General features: G+C 42.0%; 1 pseudogene; it reads right to left on the bottom strand.

Moving 5' to 3' along the window:
• Nucleotides 1-2,469: 2,469 nt before the first annotated feature.
• Nucleotides 2,470-14,384, bottom strand: LOC139041599 (olfactory receptor 2AE1-like; annotated as a pseudogene).
• Between the last annotated feature and the right edge of the window lie 1,475 nt (nucleotides 14,385-15,859).

A 15,859-nucleotide genomic window follows, 5' to 3' on the forward strand; every position in this document is an offset into this window, starting at 1 on the left:
TGATGAGCATCTTTTCACTTGCCTGTTGACATCTGTGTGCCTTCTTTGGAAAAATGTCTACTCAGATCCTCTGCCCATTTTTTAATCTGATAGTTTGGGGGTTTTTGCCACTGAGTTGTATGAGTTCTTTATATATCTTTGATATTAACTACTTATCAGATATATGATTTGCGAATATTTTCTCCCATTTTGTAAGTGGCCTTCTCATCTTGTGGATGGTTCTTTATGCTGTGCAGAAGCATTTTAGTTTGATGAAGTCCCACTTGTTTATTTTTGCTTTTGTTTTTGCTTGTGTGTTTGTTGTCAAATCCAAAAATTCATTGCCAAGACCAATGTCCAGGAGCTTACCCTCTATGTTTTCTTCTAAATGCTTTATGGTTTCAGATCTTACTTTCAAGTCTTTAATCCAATTTGAGTCTATTTTTCCTAACCATATCCCTAATGATTAGTGATGTTGAGCATCTTTTCATGTGATTCTTGGCCCTTTGCACACCTTGTTTGGAGAAATGTCTATTTACATTCCTTGCTCATATTTTAATGGAGTTCTTTTATTGTTGCTGTTGAGTTGTAGCCATTCTTTATGTATTCTGGGTATCAACCCTTATCAGATAGATGGTTTACAAATATTTTATCTCATTCCATACGTTGCCTTTTCACTCTGCTTATTTTACAGTGTCCTGAACAGAACTTTTAAATTTTGATGTAGTCCGATTTATCCATTTATACTTTTGTTCCCTGTGTTCTTCTATCATATCCAAGAAATCACTGGGCGAATACAATGTCCTAAACCTATTCCCATATGGTTTATACTAAGAGCTTTATACATTTAGGACTTACATTTAAGTTTTTGATACATTTTCAATTAATTTTTGTTTATGATGTAAGGTAAAGGCCTAACTTCATTCTTTTGCATATCCAGTTTTCCCAGCCCATTTATTGAAAACACTGTCATATCCCTATTGAATGATCTTGGCATCCTTGGGGAAAATGATTTGACCATACGTATGAAACTTTATTTCAGGGCTCTCTATTCAATTATAGTGGTCATATGCCTGGTTTTATAGCAGGACCACACTATTTTGATTACTGTAGCTCTATATTAAGTTTTGAAATCAGGAAGTATGAGTCCTCCAGTTTTATTTTTTTCAGGATTATTTTGGCTATTTGAGGTTTCTTGTTTCCACATGAATTTCAGGATAGGTTTTTCTATTTCTGAATAAAATGCCATTGGGATTTTGATAGACATTGCATTAAATCTGTAGGTCACTTTGGGTCATATGGACATCTTAACAATAGTAAGAATTGCAATCCGTGAACCCAGGATAACTTTTCATCTATTTATGCCTCTTTAATTTTTTGCAGCAGAGTTTTATATTTTTCAGTGTACAACTCTATCAGTCCTTGGTTAAGTTAATTCCTAAGTATTTTATTCCTTCGAATTGCTACTGTAAATGGAATGATGTTGGGCTGTTACCTTACACAATATGGATATAAAAGTTAACTGAAAATGTATCAAAATCTAATATAAGAGCTAAAACTATAAAACTCTTAGAAGAAAACGTAGAGGAGAAGCTTCATGACATTGGATTTACCAATGACTTCTTGGAAGGACACAAAATGTACAGACAACAAAACTAAAAATAGATAAATTGGATGGACTACATCAAGATTTTAAAAGCTTTGTTCCTCAAAGGACACAATCAAAGAGTGAAAAGGTAATGCATGGACTGAGATAAAGTATTTGTAAACCATCTATCTGATAAGGAGATACCATCTGGAATATATAAAGGATGGTTACAATAATACATTGTTACATCTCTTTTTCAAGGGGAGCCCATGTAACACTGTATTATTTGCATTTGACAGATGCTAGCATTACATGAATAATGATCCATAAACTTGGCTTAGATTATTTAATTCTCAGATAATCTTATAGGAGTCCTTACAAGGCCATGGTTGCACGTCTAGAGAGAGGTAGCAGAGGAACAACCACCTGTGTGTAACTTGGATTGTGAGCTGGCTGTTTATGCAACACCCTTGTGCCTTCAGAAACAGCACAGGCACAGTTTCTGTAAAACTTCATTCTATTTGATATTGGAGTGTTACAGGGTACATCCAACCTTAGGGCTAGGTGGGTAAGATGACACCCAACTCCTGATGGGCGGCTCGCCATATCTCAGAATGCCAAAAAGCTCTTTCTCAAAGGGAAAATACCTACTCATGAAAGAGAAGATAACTAATCTCGCAAACTTTAAGTGTTATTCTTCTGAGGAGGGTCCCAGGGATTCATGACATTTTTAACTAGTGAGGGAAGAAAGATATAGAATTTTGTCCCTCATTTTGGCATCCCTCAGACCACGAGGCTCCAGGAAAGTTCACTTAGATATCAGCCCTCTGCACTAATGTGGAATTAATATCCAGCTATCTGAGACAAATGAGTCTTACGAAGCCATCCACTGTATTATTCACTTTCATAGTCCCCTCCCCTATCTGAATTAAATGTCATGAATGTCACGTGGGATAGTAAAATGATCTAGGTCCCTTTCATTTATTAATCCAAGCAACAAATCATTTTTGAGCATTTATTTCGTGTCAGGCCTTATCTTGGCTCTGGTGAGACAATAGTACACAAAGTAAAGTCCATCCCTTCAGGGAGCTTACATTCTAATAAAACAGACAATAAATAAAATACAACAATATTGTGGAACATCATGATAGTAGTGTAACAAAGTGGAAGCAGGGGACAGAAATTGGACAGTGCTGCTTTGGATAGGGAATTCAGGGAAGCATGGTTTGGCAGGGTTACATATAAAGAGATCAAAAGGAAATGAAAGAGGGTGTAGCACTTTCAAAGCTTGATCACAGACTTCTCGGTCTCCAGAAATGTGAGAAATGAATGGTTGTTGTCTAAGCCAGCTACTCTGTGGTATTTTTGTTATTGTGCCCCAAATGGACTAAGATAGTACTCTAAGCTGCCTAGACGGCTGAGACCAAGTCAGAATACTGGAATTGCATGTTGACCACATCACTTTTGCAGTAGTGATCAGAGACCTGGACCCTTGAAAACTCTTAAGGGTTTACCCAATCATTTTGAGGAGCTTATGCCATTCTACTCTTATACTCAGGACAACTGTAATTGTTGTCTTTAAGTGATAACATCTCTCCCCAGCACTCTCCTCAGAGCCTTAGCTACATCCTTGTTCCAGAGAGTATAAATCAAAGGATTCAGTGTGGGAGTAATGATGCTATAGAACACAGAACCAACTTTGTCTTGCAACGGGGTACGCTGGGACCTGGGCCTCATATATGAGAACATGCAGGCACCAAACCAGAGGGAAACCACAGTGAGGTGAGAGCTACAAGTGGCAAAGGCATTTCTCTTACTCCCAGCTGAACGAATCTGAATGACACTGTGGAGGATGAAGGCATAGGATGTAGAAACCAGAAAGATGGGGAGGAGGAGAAGGTTGATGCTGCTGATGTGCACTGTGGTCTCATAGACAGTGATGTCTCCACGTACCAACTTCACAACAGCTGGAAACTCACAGTAGAAGTGGTGGGTTTTTGAGGCCCACAGAGAGGGAACTGCGTCAAGATCACCGTGTGAATTAGGGAGTTTATGGATGCTCCCAACCATGACACAAGAGCCATCATAAGTCCCACCTTTCTGTTCATGAGAACAGTGTAATGCAGTGGATGACAAATGGCAACATAGCGGTCATAGGACATCAGAGCTAGGAGAAGACACTCAGCACCACCCACAGACAAATAGAGGAAGTGCTGGGTGGCACAGCCCACAAAGGAGATGGACTTCTTGCCAGATAGGTAGTTGGTAGCCATCTTGGGGATGGTTGTGGAGACATGCGTCCGATCCATGAGGGAGAGCTGGCTGAGCAGGAAGTACATGGGTGTATGAAGCTGGGAATCTGCAAATATGAGGAGAATGGTGAGGATGTTGTCACTTGCCACAATCAGGAAGACCACCATGGTCAAGATGAAAAGAAAGAGGCGAGTGAGGGAGTCATCAAAGAGCCCTTCAAGGATGAAGTCTACTGGAGAGGTCTGATTCCTCTGCCGTATCTCCCCTTTCTCTGTCCCTGGGGAAACAGGAAGTGGAGAAGAATTTTGATATCAGAAATAGTGGAGTTCAGCACACCTTACAATAAGACCTTTTGATTTACCACACAATTTTTGAAGACATTTTTTTTCTATTTCTAGTTATTCAATAGCCCAAATTCTTGAAATAGCCCTTTAAAATGAGAATGTCAAATCTTTCTTCACAAACATGACACTTAGAAATTCCGGAATTTCTAACCTCTAAGTGCCAAAAATCAAACAAGAGCCTCTCCTCATTAAGAAAGAAATACACACACACACATATATACTTTTTATAAGTATATATATATATATATGCTTTATAGAGAGAGACTAAATGTTTACTAAACTAAATTATATTTAGTATAATATATATTATATATGTATATATATATACAAAGTACACATATATGCTTTCTTACTTATGTCAGAGTTTATCCAGAGAAGCTGAACCACTGAGAGTTTTATACATACATATGTATATATACATATATACATATGTATGTATATAATGGGATTGTACAGAAATTTTGCATTATACAATAGTGAAAGCTGCTTAAGCGGTCTATATAAGGCTGTCACCCTTGTGTCTGATGCTGGAACTTCAAGTCCATGGCACAAGCAGTCAGGAAGCTATAAAGTGGATATAAAGTGTGGCAGATCAAGGGCCTGCTGGAACCCACAAGAATGAGATATAACCCCAACAGGGCAGACTGAAAGCCATGCCTGTTCTTGTTGCCACTGGAATTGGTGGTGTGATTGTCTTACAGAAGCTGAGGCCCATATTCAGGAGCCTAAACACACACACCTGGCCTGGAAGTCAGAGGCGCTAAAGGAGGATCCAGGGGAAGGCAGAACAATTGCAGGCCCACCTGCTGCTTCGCACGGAAGAGGAGAATCAGCAGATCAGATGCCATCTCTGTACACTACAAAATGGCTGCTTCTCTTCTGCCTCTAAGGCTCTGGGACAGTCTCTCCTGTGACCCACCTTAACCAGAAACACAAAAAATGGGAATTCTGGGAAATGTAGTCCATCCTAGCCAAGTTGACACATTACGAAACCACCAGAGTCCATCTCCTGTCAATCTGGCACAGATGCACATCTCCTTAAGCCACACTTCATCCCAAAATAAACACAACAGTCATCCTTTTACCTAACATGATATCACTATCCCACATAGAACCAAAAACATGTGAAATAGTCATATAAAAACAAGGAAGAAATATCCATTCCTGCTCTCCACAGAATGAGACATCCTATCCATGTGCTAACCCATTCTGTGGAAGTCAGTTACACTCTTGCTCAGTCACTCTCGTTCATGATAATGGCCTCACAAACAGAGTAGCCACAGAAACCAGGATGAAGGCTACACATGGGCTCAGCAACATGGACTCCTCCTATCACTGAATCAACAAGCAAAGGAAGTTACTATACACTGCCTTGCATGGCTGATCCTGACTAGCAAGGGGTTACTGAGTTTCTACTACACCATGGGGATGAGGAGAAGCATGTCTGGAAGGCAGGAGATTTTCTAGGGGGCACCTCTGTACTCAAATGCCCTGTGATGAAAGTCAGTGGAAAACTATGCAAACCCAATTCACACAGGACTGGTAATGACCCAGATCCTTCAGGAATGAATGTTTGGGTCATCCCACCAGAAAAGGAAACATGATGAAATGCAGACAAAGGAAATATGGAATGGTGTGAAAGAAGACTGTTATATACACCAGACATGACTATGTAAGCAGCTTCAGAAACAAAAACTGTAGTAGTAACAGGTATTTCTTCTTTCTTTTTTATGAATATTTTCTAAATATAATTAACTGAATTGTTTGAGGTTTTCCCCTCACATATCCCCTTTCTAACGTATGGTATATTAATGTAGTTAGGTTCATATCTAAGTATATCAGTCATAAGACATAAAAAGGGGAGTAGGAACCAGACAGAAGTAGAATGAATTTCAACCAAGACAAGGAAGTGATTTGGTATCTTCTTAAGTGGAAAGGGTTGGTGTGATTTATATCCTTTTCTTGGGAAAAGGTTAACAAGTTTTTGATTGTATGTGGGGTAGTCGCATTATGTTATATGGAAGGAGAACTTGGTATGCTCTTTATTTGGAGATTAAGTATGGTTTATGAGATATATACGGGTGCCATGTTGACAAATAACAAAACCACCATTGTTATATACCTGAAAACAAACAAGAGATATGTCCTCAGTAGACCTGAGTCTCTTTAAATTATGGATCAGGCTGATCAAATTAAGATTATAACATTTAATCAACCAAATTCTATAACATTTAGTCAATCACATTCCCACTTGGCCCTTTATCTCATTCTCACAGGAATGCTGATCAGAATGAGTGCTTCATCTCCATGGTGAAGCCCAACTTGAAAAATTGATAATCTAAATTAATCTCCAAAATATCGACCCAATACCTCTTTGTATTTTTTCCTAAACATCTCCTAGATCTTCTTGCTTTCCACATTATCTGCTTACCATTTAGAGCAAAGAAGTCAGAACTGAATGTTTTCTCCAAAGGATAAATTGACCAGTAAGAAAGAGGTCACATATATTATCTCTCTCCAATTAATGCAGCCTAGGGTCATCTTTTTGGCTGTCTCCTCGTACTGTTATTTCAAACTCAGCTTCTTGTGAATGAAGGGCCCAATATCCCATGTTCCCCCTGGTCACTCCAATCCTATCAAGCCATCCATATATTTCCCTTGTATTAAAGTATTCATCTACGTCTCTATCTCTTTCCTCATTAATTTCCACCTTTTAAATGTCCATAGCATTGGTTTTCTCATTATCTGAGTCCTGTCTCTCTGCCTCCCTTAGACAACTTTCCTAATAATTTCCCATTCTGATTTGTGACCCTCAGTTGACTTTTTTCTCTGCTTTCTCAGCCAGCTTTCCTCACAGACTGACCAATATCACCCTCTGACTTTAGGGATGAGGGAATAAGCTAACAATGCCAGAGGTTGCCCTAGTTTATAGTGAAGGTTTCCTGAACACCTCGAGCCCAAAAATTATCTTGCCTGGAATTTCTGCTGCAGAGAATTGTGGAGAGAACAAGTATAGAAGTGAAATGGCGAGGGAAGCATAGATCCACACTAACTCAAACATTGGCTACTGATCATCCAAACAAGTCTTTTCTGAGGTGCTCATCAGAGTTTCTTCTCTAACCCTGGTCATCTGCATTTACTGGTAGAATGGCATAGAACACCATGTCCTACACAGTCATCGTTGTCTACACTAATTATCCTAGTGACAGAGCATCATCAGGAACAATAGCATCCGTAGTAATGCTCTTGCAATCTGGGCTCAGATTTTGAACTCCATCAGCACACATCAGGACAGATTAAGTAACTGAACCTATTGAACTTGTAATAGGTGGGCCTTTGAATAATGAATATCCTTCATCTGCCTCTAAATATATATTTCAGGTACCTCTCCATCCAAAAGGACAACAAGAGCTTGGGCAAAAAGAATTTCCATTAATGTTACCAGATTAAGAAGGTTCATTTAATACCAGCTTAATCATCAATAGGTCCAGAGCCAAAAGAAAATCTGTTTTGGAGTTTCTGCTATTTTGGATCACTCAAGGCACTCTCTTCTTAGCTTTACACCTCCTTTCCTACCAAATAAAACAAGAATTTGCCTCTAGCACTGGTATTTTTTAGTAGAATCCCCTTCTTGACTGCATGAATCTTTCCTCAGCAGGAATCATAGCAGTAAAAATGAGAAGAGACTTGGACCGAATGAGCTAAACATGAGGGAAAAGAAGCAAACATCTGTGAGAAATAAAACAGCCTTCTAACATAGAGACCCTATTATGTCAGCTGAGGCAAATCAAGGGCACTCAATGTATGGCATCAGGGATTCAACCCAGAGGACACATCCTGAGTCTCTTCTGGAGAGCATTACTTCAAGATGCCAATTACACTCCCTGTGTGCATTGAGATAAGCACTCCCAAAGGGCTTTCTTGGAGTTCGTTGGGAGGTGTCAGGGCATGAGATATTTCAAGGAGCATCACTCTGATGGTAACATGGGAATGACTTCTCCAAGGGCCAATTAAGCATGGAGAGAAACAATTCCTAGAGTCTCTGGCTTGTTTTTCATCTTGAAACACAGATCTTTCTAGCTCCTTTCTATCCAACCCTTTTGAGAAGACAGACTGCAAAAAATCTAGTCTCCTTTGCTCATAGGACACTTTTGGGGGTTCTGCCACATGCAATATCATAGAACAGAAGTCAAGGAATAGAGACAGGCAATTGCCAGTAGTGTTTCCCACTCTAGCTCTTGGTCATACTCCAATTTCATATTCAACATTAATATAACATGTCAAAAGACTTCAGATACAGATATCAAAGAAGAAAATAGCATGTCCCTACATCTCCTTCATATTTACTCCCATCTCGTTGTCATACACTGCTCTTTCTCTCCATTATATGTTGAGCTATTCCTTGTTTCTCTAACTCAACTCAGTTGCTAAAATGTCTTGTTTCACTGATCTTATCTTGTTTATTCTTGGTGTAGGTCAGTGTATCATCACTCTCTTCAAAACCTGCTCTCTAGTGCTTTTACCTGGTGCTCTTCTTCTCACCAGAATATAATATCTCTGTGGTTAAGACAATGGTGGCATTTATATAATTCAGTAATTTATTTGACAAATATTTGATGAGCTTCTGCTATGTCCCCACTGTCGTATTGGGTAGCATGGTATATGGTGATTAACAAGCAACCATGGTCTCTCCCCCCATGGAACTTACTGGTAAAACTAATAAATAAACATTGTATATCATATGGGGTTAAGAATTTGTAGTAATTAGAAGACATCATCATCATGGTGGTGTGAGAGGATCCTTGAGTCTCTGCTCTTCAATCTACAATGATTAAAACATTCAAAACTCAACAAAAGCTAAATTGCACCAAACACCAGGGTGATGGAAAGATCTACACATCAGTACATGCAAAGAAAGTGAATTGGAGCACATAGAAAAGCCTAAATGAGGGAGCAGTGGAGGCAGCACCCAGGATCCTGGATCCCCAGCCATGGCAGATGAGCCAGCCACCCCTGATCCCAGAGGACACAGTGGTCTTCAGCAGAGGTGTACGTGTGACTGCAGCCAGGCAGGGGCAGTGACACCTGTGGCTACAGGAAGCAGAGGAGCTACAAAGGTGGAGTCCCATGATCCCAAACCCCTGTCCTCAGCTCAGAGCCTGGTGGCACCAGGTGTGCACAGCACTCCCACTTCCCAACAGCAGTGTTTCCTGGGACCAAAGGGTAACAGGCAACAGCTGAGACAGTGCTGCTTGTACAAGTCTCCCTCACCACCTCCCCAACCCCAATCCCCACAGCTGTGGTGGAGCTTCCCACTCAGTAGATCTCAGATGTGGCTTTACATTGACCATTTCCATGTCCTGAGAGCAAAGCCAGCAACCACAGAAATGCAAGCAATAAAAAGCCATCAGTGGGCCCCAGAAGGGCAGGCAGCAACAAAGAGAGTATCCATGTGACACAAAATAGAGGAGCTGGAGGATAGAACTTGCAGATCCACAAATATAGCCAGACACAGCTCAGGTAAGAGAAATCAAAAACAATTACTATAATGACACCTACTGAAAACAAAAAAAGGCTTCTAATCTCTAAGCAATTGAAAAGTTTGAAACAAAACAAAACTGTACCTAAATAAAAAACGTATTTGCTACAGAAAACAATCCTCCAAAAACCAAACATAAAGTCATGGGAGATTCTGATCTAATGGACAAAAAATTCAAAATAGCTATCATGAAGAAACTCAGTGAACTTCAAGAAAACTCAGAAAGATGGTTTCATGACCTCAGGAATGAAATCAATGAATAGCAGGAATACTTCAATCTCCAAAAAGATCAAAACTTTCAAGAAGAACTAAGCAAAAATTCTGGAGGTGAAGAACTCGATGAATGAGATGAAGAATGCATTGGAAAACATTGCAAAAAGAGCATGTCATGTGGAAGAGAGAATTAGGAGCTTGAAGATAGCTATAAATTGGGCAGGTAGAAGAGGAGAGACAGCTAACACATTTTAAAATGTAGAAATTCTACAAGAACTATCTGACTCCTTTAGAAATGACAACATAAGGGTAATGGATATCACAGAAGGAGGAGAGAGAGAGAAGGGAGTAGAGAGCTTATTTAAAGAAATGGTAGCTGAGAACTTCCCAAACCTGGGGAAGGAACTGAATATACAAATCCATTGTGCAAGTAGAACACTCAATTATCTCAACACAAAAGGACCCTCTCCAAGACACGTGATAACAAAACAGTCAAAAATCAATGACAAGAGGATTGCTGGGAAGGTGGTAACATAGGACTCTGAACTGACCTTCTCTGATGGACACAACAAATTTACCCCTGTGGAATGATTACCTCTGAGTGAGAACTGGAGACTGTATAAAATGAACCCCGACAACAAAGAACAACACTGACTGAGTTGTAAGAGGCAGAGATACGTTCCTGCTGAGGAAAGAGTCACATTCTTGCCATGGTGCTTCAAGCCAGAGACATTTTAAGGTATGAAGCTTTTCCTGGAGGAGCAGGGGATCTGAGGGGGAGAGTGATGTCATAATAAGCAACCTTCAAATTCAGCACAACCAAAGACAAGTACCTGGCTTTGCTGGTTATTAAACCCAAAGGAGAATACCCCCCAGAAAACCTATTGAAGCGAAGAGAAAGAAAAGCCTGCTTTCAAGGGACCCATGCAGAAATTCACCCATTCTAAAAACCAAACAAAATCACCAGAAAGAAAGGTGCATAGTCCTTTGATTAAAAAAAAGACTCACTGGATAAGCTCTGAGCACATCTCAGAGAGGCAGAAGGTGATTGGGATCACCACCCCAGGGAGTGAACACTGGTCGGAGCCATTATTGTGACATAATACAGGCCTCTGAGACAGACAGTGGCAGATGCAATTGTATTTCTTCCCATGGCCTGTTAGCTGAGGGGTTTAGCCTGCCCACTAGAGCAGTGATTTAATCCAGCTCATCCAGGGAAGGCGCCCTGCCCTAGGGACTCACCCCACCCACTAGCCAGCCAACAGGGAACTTGTTGGGCTGTGTAGCTGGTGTGTTCTGGACCTCTACAGCAAGATAAGCAGGTCTGCTTCAGCAGAGCAGGGCATGTACACAGGGTGGGCCTGTGTTGATGGGGTTTATGGTCCCACAGTGGGGTGGTGAGACTTCTCAAGTGCAGCAGGCTTGTGCTGTTGGCCTTCTTATACAACAAATAGGGAATCTGCCCACCTTCCAACACCTGAAATGATTGTGTGCTCCCATCCCTGAGTCTGGCGTCACAAGGTTGAGCTCCTGAGAGAGCTAACAACAGCCCCGCAGACCAAAGGCCCAAAGAAAATGCGAGGCCGTGACACTAGCAACCAGCCACACTGGGGCCTGACTGACTTTATAGCAAAACAACAGCAGGTATGTGCTATTAGACCTTTCAGCCAGCTGTGTTGGGGCTCACTTCACCCAATAAAGTGAGTAAAGTGACCGTAGCAGCAACACACAGCTGAGCCTTACAATCACCTGGTCAGGGGGTCAGCCTCACCTTCATATGCACCTTCAGCAAGACCTAACTTGCCACAGCTTCTAGTCTGTAAGCCTGGCCTGCAGACTGTGGACTCACCAGCCCACATGCTCACACAGGCCAGTATATTAAAGTCAGTCTCTCTCTCCACATACGTATACACACATCTGTGTATGTGCGTGGGTGTGTATCCTGTTGCTTGTTTTCAGGAGAAGCCTGGCAACCACATTGCTGAAGTCCCTTTGTCCTTCACTTTTCCATTTCAGAATCCATGTCATTCGAGGGCTTTAGAAACTCAGCACCATAGGAAGTTTGCAGATGAAGCGTTTGTCCAATCCAGACCTTGTACTGCATGTCGAGCGCTCCCAGCACTGCCAGGGAATTCTGGGGAAAGCCCAGATGACCCTTTCCTAGCTGAAGACACACAAAGGACCCCAAGGCCCCTTACTTGCAACAGGCCAAACTGAGGAACAGAAAGCTCACCCTCCTGAGGGCCGTTCGACAACATGGTCAGCAACCAAACTCCTGCAAGACAAAAGCAATATATGAGGCCTCAGGAAATAAACCCAAAGCAGTATTTGCAGAACGCGGACTTCCATGCCAGAAAGGGCTGTCGAGAATATGTCACATTTCCTTTAACACACTTCTTGGGGAAGTCAACATGTTATCTGTCTATTGTGACCCTTTAGCACTCGCACTTGATACATGCTCCTTCCTGCATGGTCCTCTCCTTTTGTGCTAAATGCTTCCACTCTACAGTCAGTCAAGAGAAGAAAAATGATGGTGTGTGCATGCCAGAGGGAGTCAGCACCCTCGCAAATCATCAGGAGCATGTGAATTTCTGCCATCACTTGTGTGGAGTGGGGGCCACCCCTAGCTACGCAGCAGCCAGGCAACGATAACCGGGAGCAAGAGGTCTAGATGACTCCTTCGACAACTTTTAGCAAGGATTTGCTGGGTGGATTCTGATTTGCTTCCAGAGAGGTCTGTGTGTTTGTGTGAGGGAGAGAGATGGAGGGAGAGGGAAGGGAAGATGATTTCATGGTTTGAAAGCTGCTGGGAAAGCTGATTCCCACTAAATGCAGAAAAGCCATTGGACAAAATCCAACGCCCTTTGTGATCAAAACACTCAGGACACTAGAAACACAAGGCAGCTCCCTGAGCCTTGGAAAGGGCATCTGTGAACAAGACAGAGCTCACATGCATCATACTTCACGGGAGAGACTGGAAGCCTCGTCCCTGACGTCAGGACAAGGTGAGCAAGGGCCACTCCCATCAATTCTATTTTACATTTACGGGAGGTTTTAGCCATGTCAGATAGGCAAGAAAATGAAATAAAAGGCATCCAGATTGGACGGAGTGAAGTAAAACTCTCTCTATTTGCAAATGACATGGCCATGTATATAGGAAATCAGAGAAAACACAGAAAAAGTATTGGAACGAATAAACGACTTCTGCAAGATGACAGGATACAAGATCAGTAAAAAAAAACAAAACCACCACCAATCTACGGAACTACAAGTTGGTGCAGCCACCATGGAAAACAGTATGGAAGTTCCTCCAAAGATTAAAAATAGAACCACCATATGATCCAGTAATTCCACTTCTGGGTATTTACACAATGGAAACAGAAACATTCCTGCAGACAGACATCTGCCCCCCATGTTCACTGCAGCATGATTCACAGGAGCCCAGACACAGAAGCAACCCACGTGTCTGAGCTATAGATGCAGAGAACAGGTTGTCAGCTGCCACGGGGAAGGGGTAGTGGGTGGGCAAAGGGAGCAAGGGGGTCAAAAGGTACAAATTCCCTGTTCTAAAATGAAGAAGTCCTGAGGACTTAACGTGCATCATGGTGAGTAGAGTTAGCAGTACTATATTGTCTACTGGAAAGTTGCTAAGAGAGTCAATGTTAAAAATTCTCAAGACAAGAAGAAAAATTTTGTAGCTATATGAGGTTGCAACAGCACAGAAAACACTGACCATCTTAAACTAGTTTTTCTCCATTAAAACAGGTTGTTGATTAATCAGTCCTGGTGCTCAATTGCACAGACAGCACTGTGCACATGCCAGGCAGGAACCCATGGCCCCAGGAGGTCCCCAGAGACAAGAATCCTCAGAAACACTGACACCGGAAGCAAGCAGCCCTTCAATAAGGACAATCTGGCTTCCAGCAGCCCAAGTAGCTTGATTACCAAGTCAAGGCCAGCCCGGCAGCCCACGTGGTCCCAGCAGCAGCTTGCTAGTCCACCAGTGCTGAAATGTGACCCCAAACCTGCATTGGGAAGACAGATTGGAGAGATTTGCCCCCTGTTACCTTGTGAGACGACCTTGCAATGAAGCTCTTCTTTTCTCCAAAGCCAAGGCCATAGTCCTGGCTTCTATGCGCATCAGGCAGCAAGCCCTTGCTCAGTAACAAGGCGATGGATTCAAACTTGACTCATGGCGGTAGGATTTGGGAATATGCACATATATGGAATCATTATATTTTACACCTGAAACTAATATAATATTTCAATTAAAAAGTCAATTTTATTTCTCCATGCTAGCAATGAAAAACTGACAATGAAAGTAAGAAAATAGGTTAATTTACAATAGCATCCAAACCAATAAAATCCTTAGTAATAAATCTAACTTAAGAAGTACAAGACTTGTACAACAAATGCTCCAAAACATTATTGAAAGCAATTAAAGAGGGCCAAAATACATGAAAAGACTGCCCATATTCATGGATCAGAAGACTTTATACTATGAAGATGGTGATACTGCATGGAGAGAACTGCAGAGTCAATGCAACCTCGAGCAAAATCTCAGCAGCCTCTTTTGCAGTAACTGACCAGCCAATCCCAAAATTCATAGAGAAATGCAAGGGAGCCAGAGGAGCCAAAGCAACCTCAAAGAAGAAGAACAGGATGGAGAGCTCACGCTTCCTGCTTTAAAACTCCTTGTGAAGCTGCAATAATGAAAACAGTGTGGTACCGACAGAAAAATAAACACACAGATAATGGAACAGAACTGAAAGACCAGAAATAAATGTTCATGTTTACAGTCAGTTGGATTTTGATGAGAGATGAGACAGTTCAAAGGGAAAAGAATAATTTTTCAACAAATGGTATCGAGACAACTGGATATTCACATGCACAGGAGGAAGTCAGACTCCTTCCTCACAGCACTTCCAGAAAGGACCTCACAGAGATCCAACACCACATAGGAGGCAGAACTACACAACTCCTACAGGAAAACACATGGGATCACAACTTCTGACCTGGAGTCAGGCAATCGTTATCCAGGGATGACACCGAAAGCACTAGTATAAAATAGAAAAGAAATAAATTGGACCTCAACAAAATTAAAAACACGTGTGTCTCAAACGAGAGTATCAAGAAGGTGAGAAGACAACCTGCTGAATGGGACAATACCCAAGCGAATCACAAGTATAATAAGAGACCTGCGTATAGAAAACATACTGAACACTTAAAAGTCAATAATAAAGAAACTACAGGTGTGGACTGAGCAAGACGGCGGGGTGAGCTGACCTGGGACTGTCTCCCCTCCAAACTGCAACAAAGGACTGGAAAAAAACTCAATTTCAGCAAATAAACCTAATGCCAGGGCGTTGGAGACCTACAGTATCAAAAATATGGAGGACAGAGACCCTGCTGCTGGCCTCAGAGGAGCTGGAAGGCAGTAGGAGAGAACTTCGCTCCCTCCCCTAGAGTCTGGGATTGCTGCCTCCAGTGAGGGAAGGAGCGGGGGAGGGGCTGCACAACCGGGGTATCATCCAGGACTCCCGCTGGTGGTACAGTGGAAACCTGCTGATGGGGGAAGTCTTCCGTGTGCGGGGACCCCACATACCTAGGGCCCCGGGAGACCAGAGACCAGAACTGATCTGAATCCAGATCCGCCTGAGAGAAAAACTGCCCCTCCCCCAGGCGAACTGAGCTGGGCGCCACCATCTTGCCCGAAGGCGGAGAGCTCAGAACATGCAGCTCTCGACCCCCATCTCGTGGCAACAGGCTGTAACTGCAACCGAATTCTACCACCATGGGAAAAAACTGCTCCTCTACCATCCAGCAACTTATAAAAGCTCTAGACCAGAAGGAAAACAATAAAAACACAGAATTAAGTACTGAGGACTTGGAAACAGGTAACTTAAGTGAAAATGAGTTCAGAGCAGCTATAATCAAAAAACT

The sequence above is a fragment of the Equus asinus genome, chromosome 22 (genome assembly GCF_041296235.1).
Source record: "Equus asinus isolate D_3611 breed Donkey chromosome 22, EquAss-T2T_v2, whole genome shotgun sequence".
Lineage (NCBI taxonomy): Eukaryota > Metazoa > Chordata > Mammalia > Perissodactyla > Equidae > Equus > Equus asinus.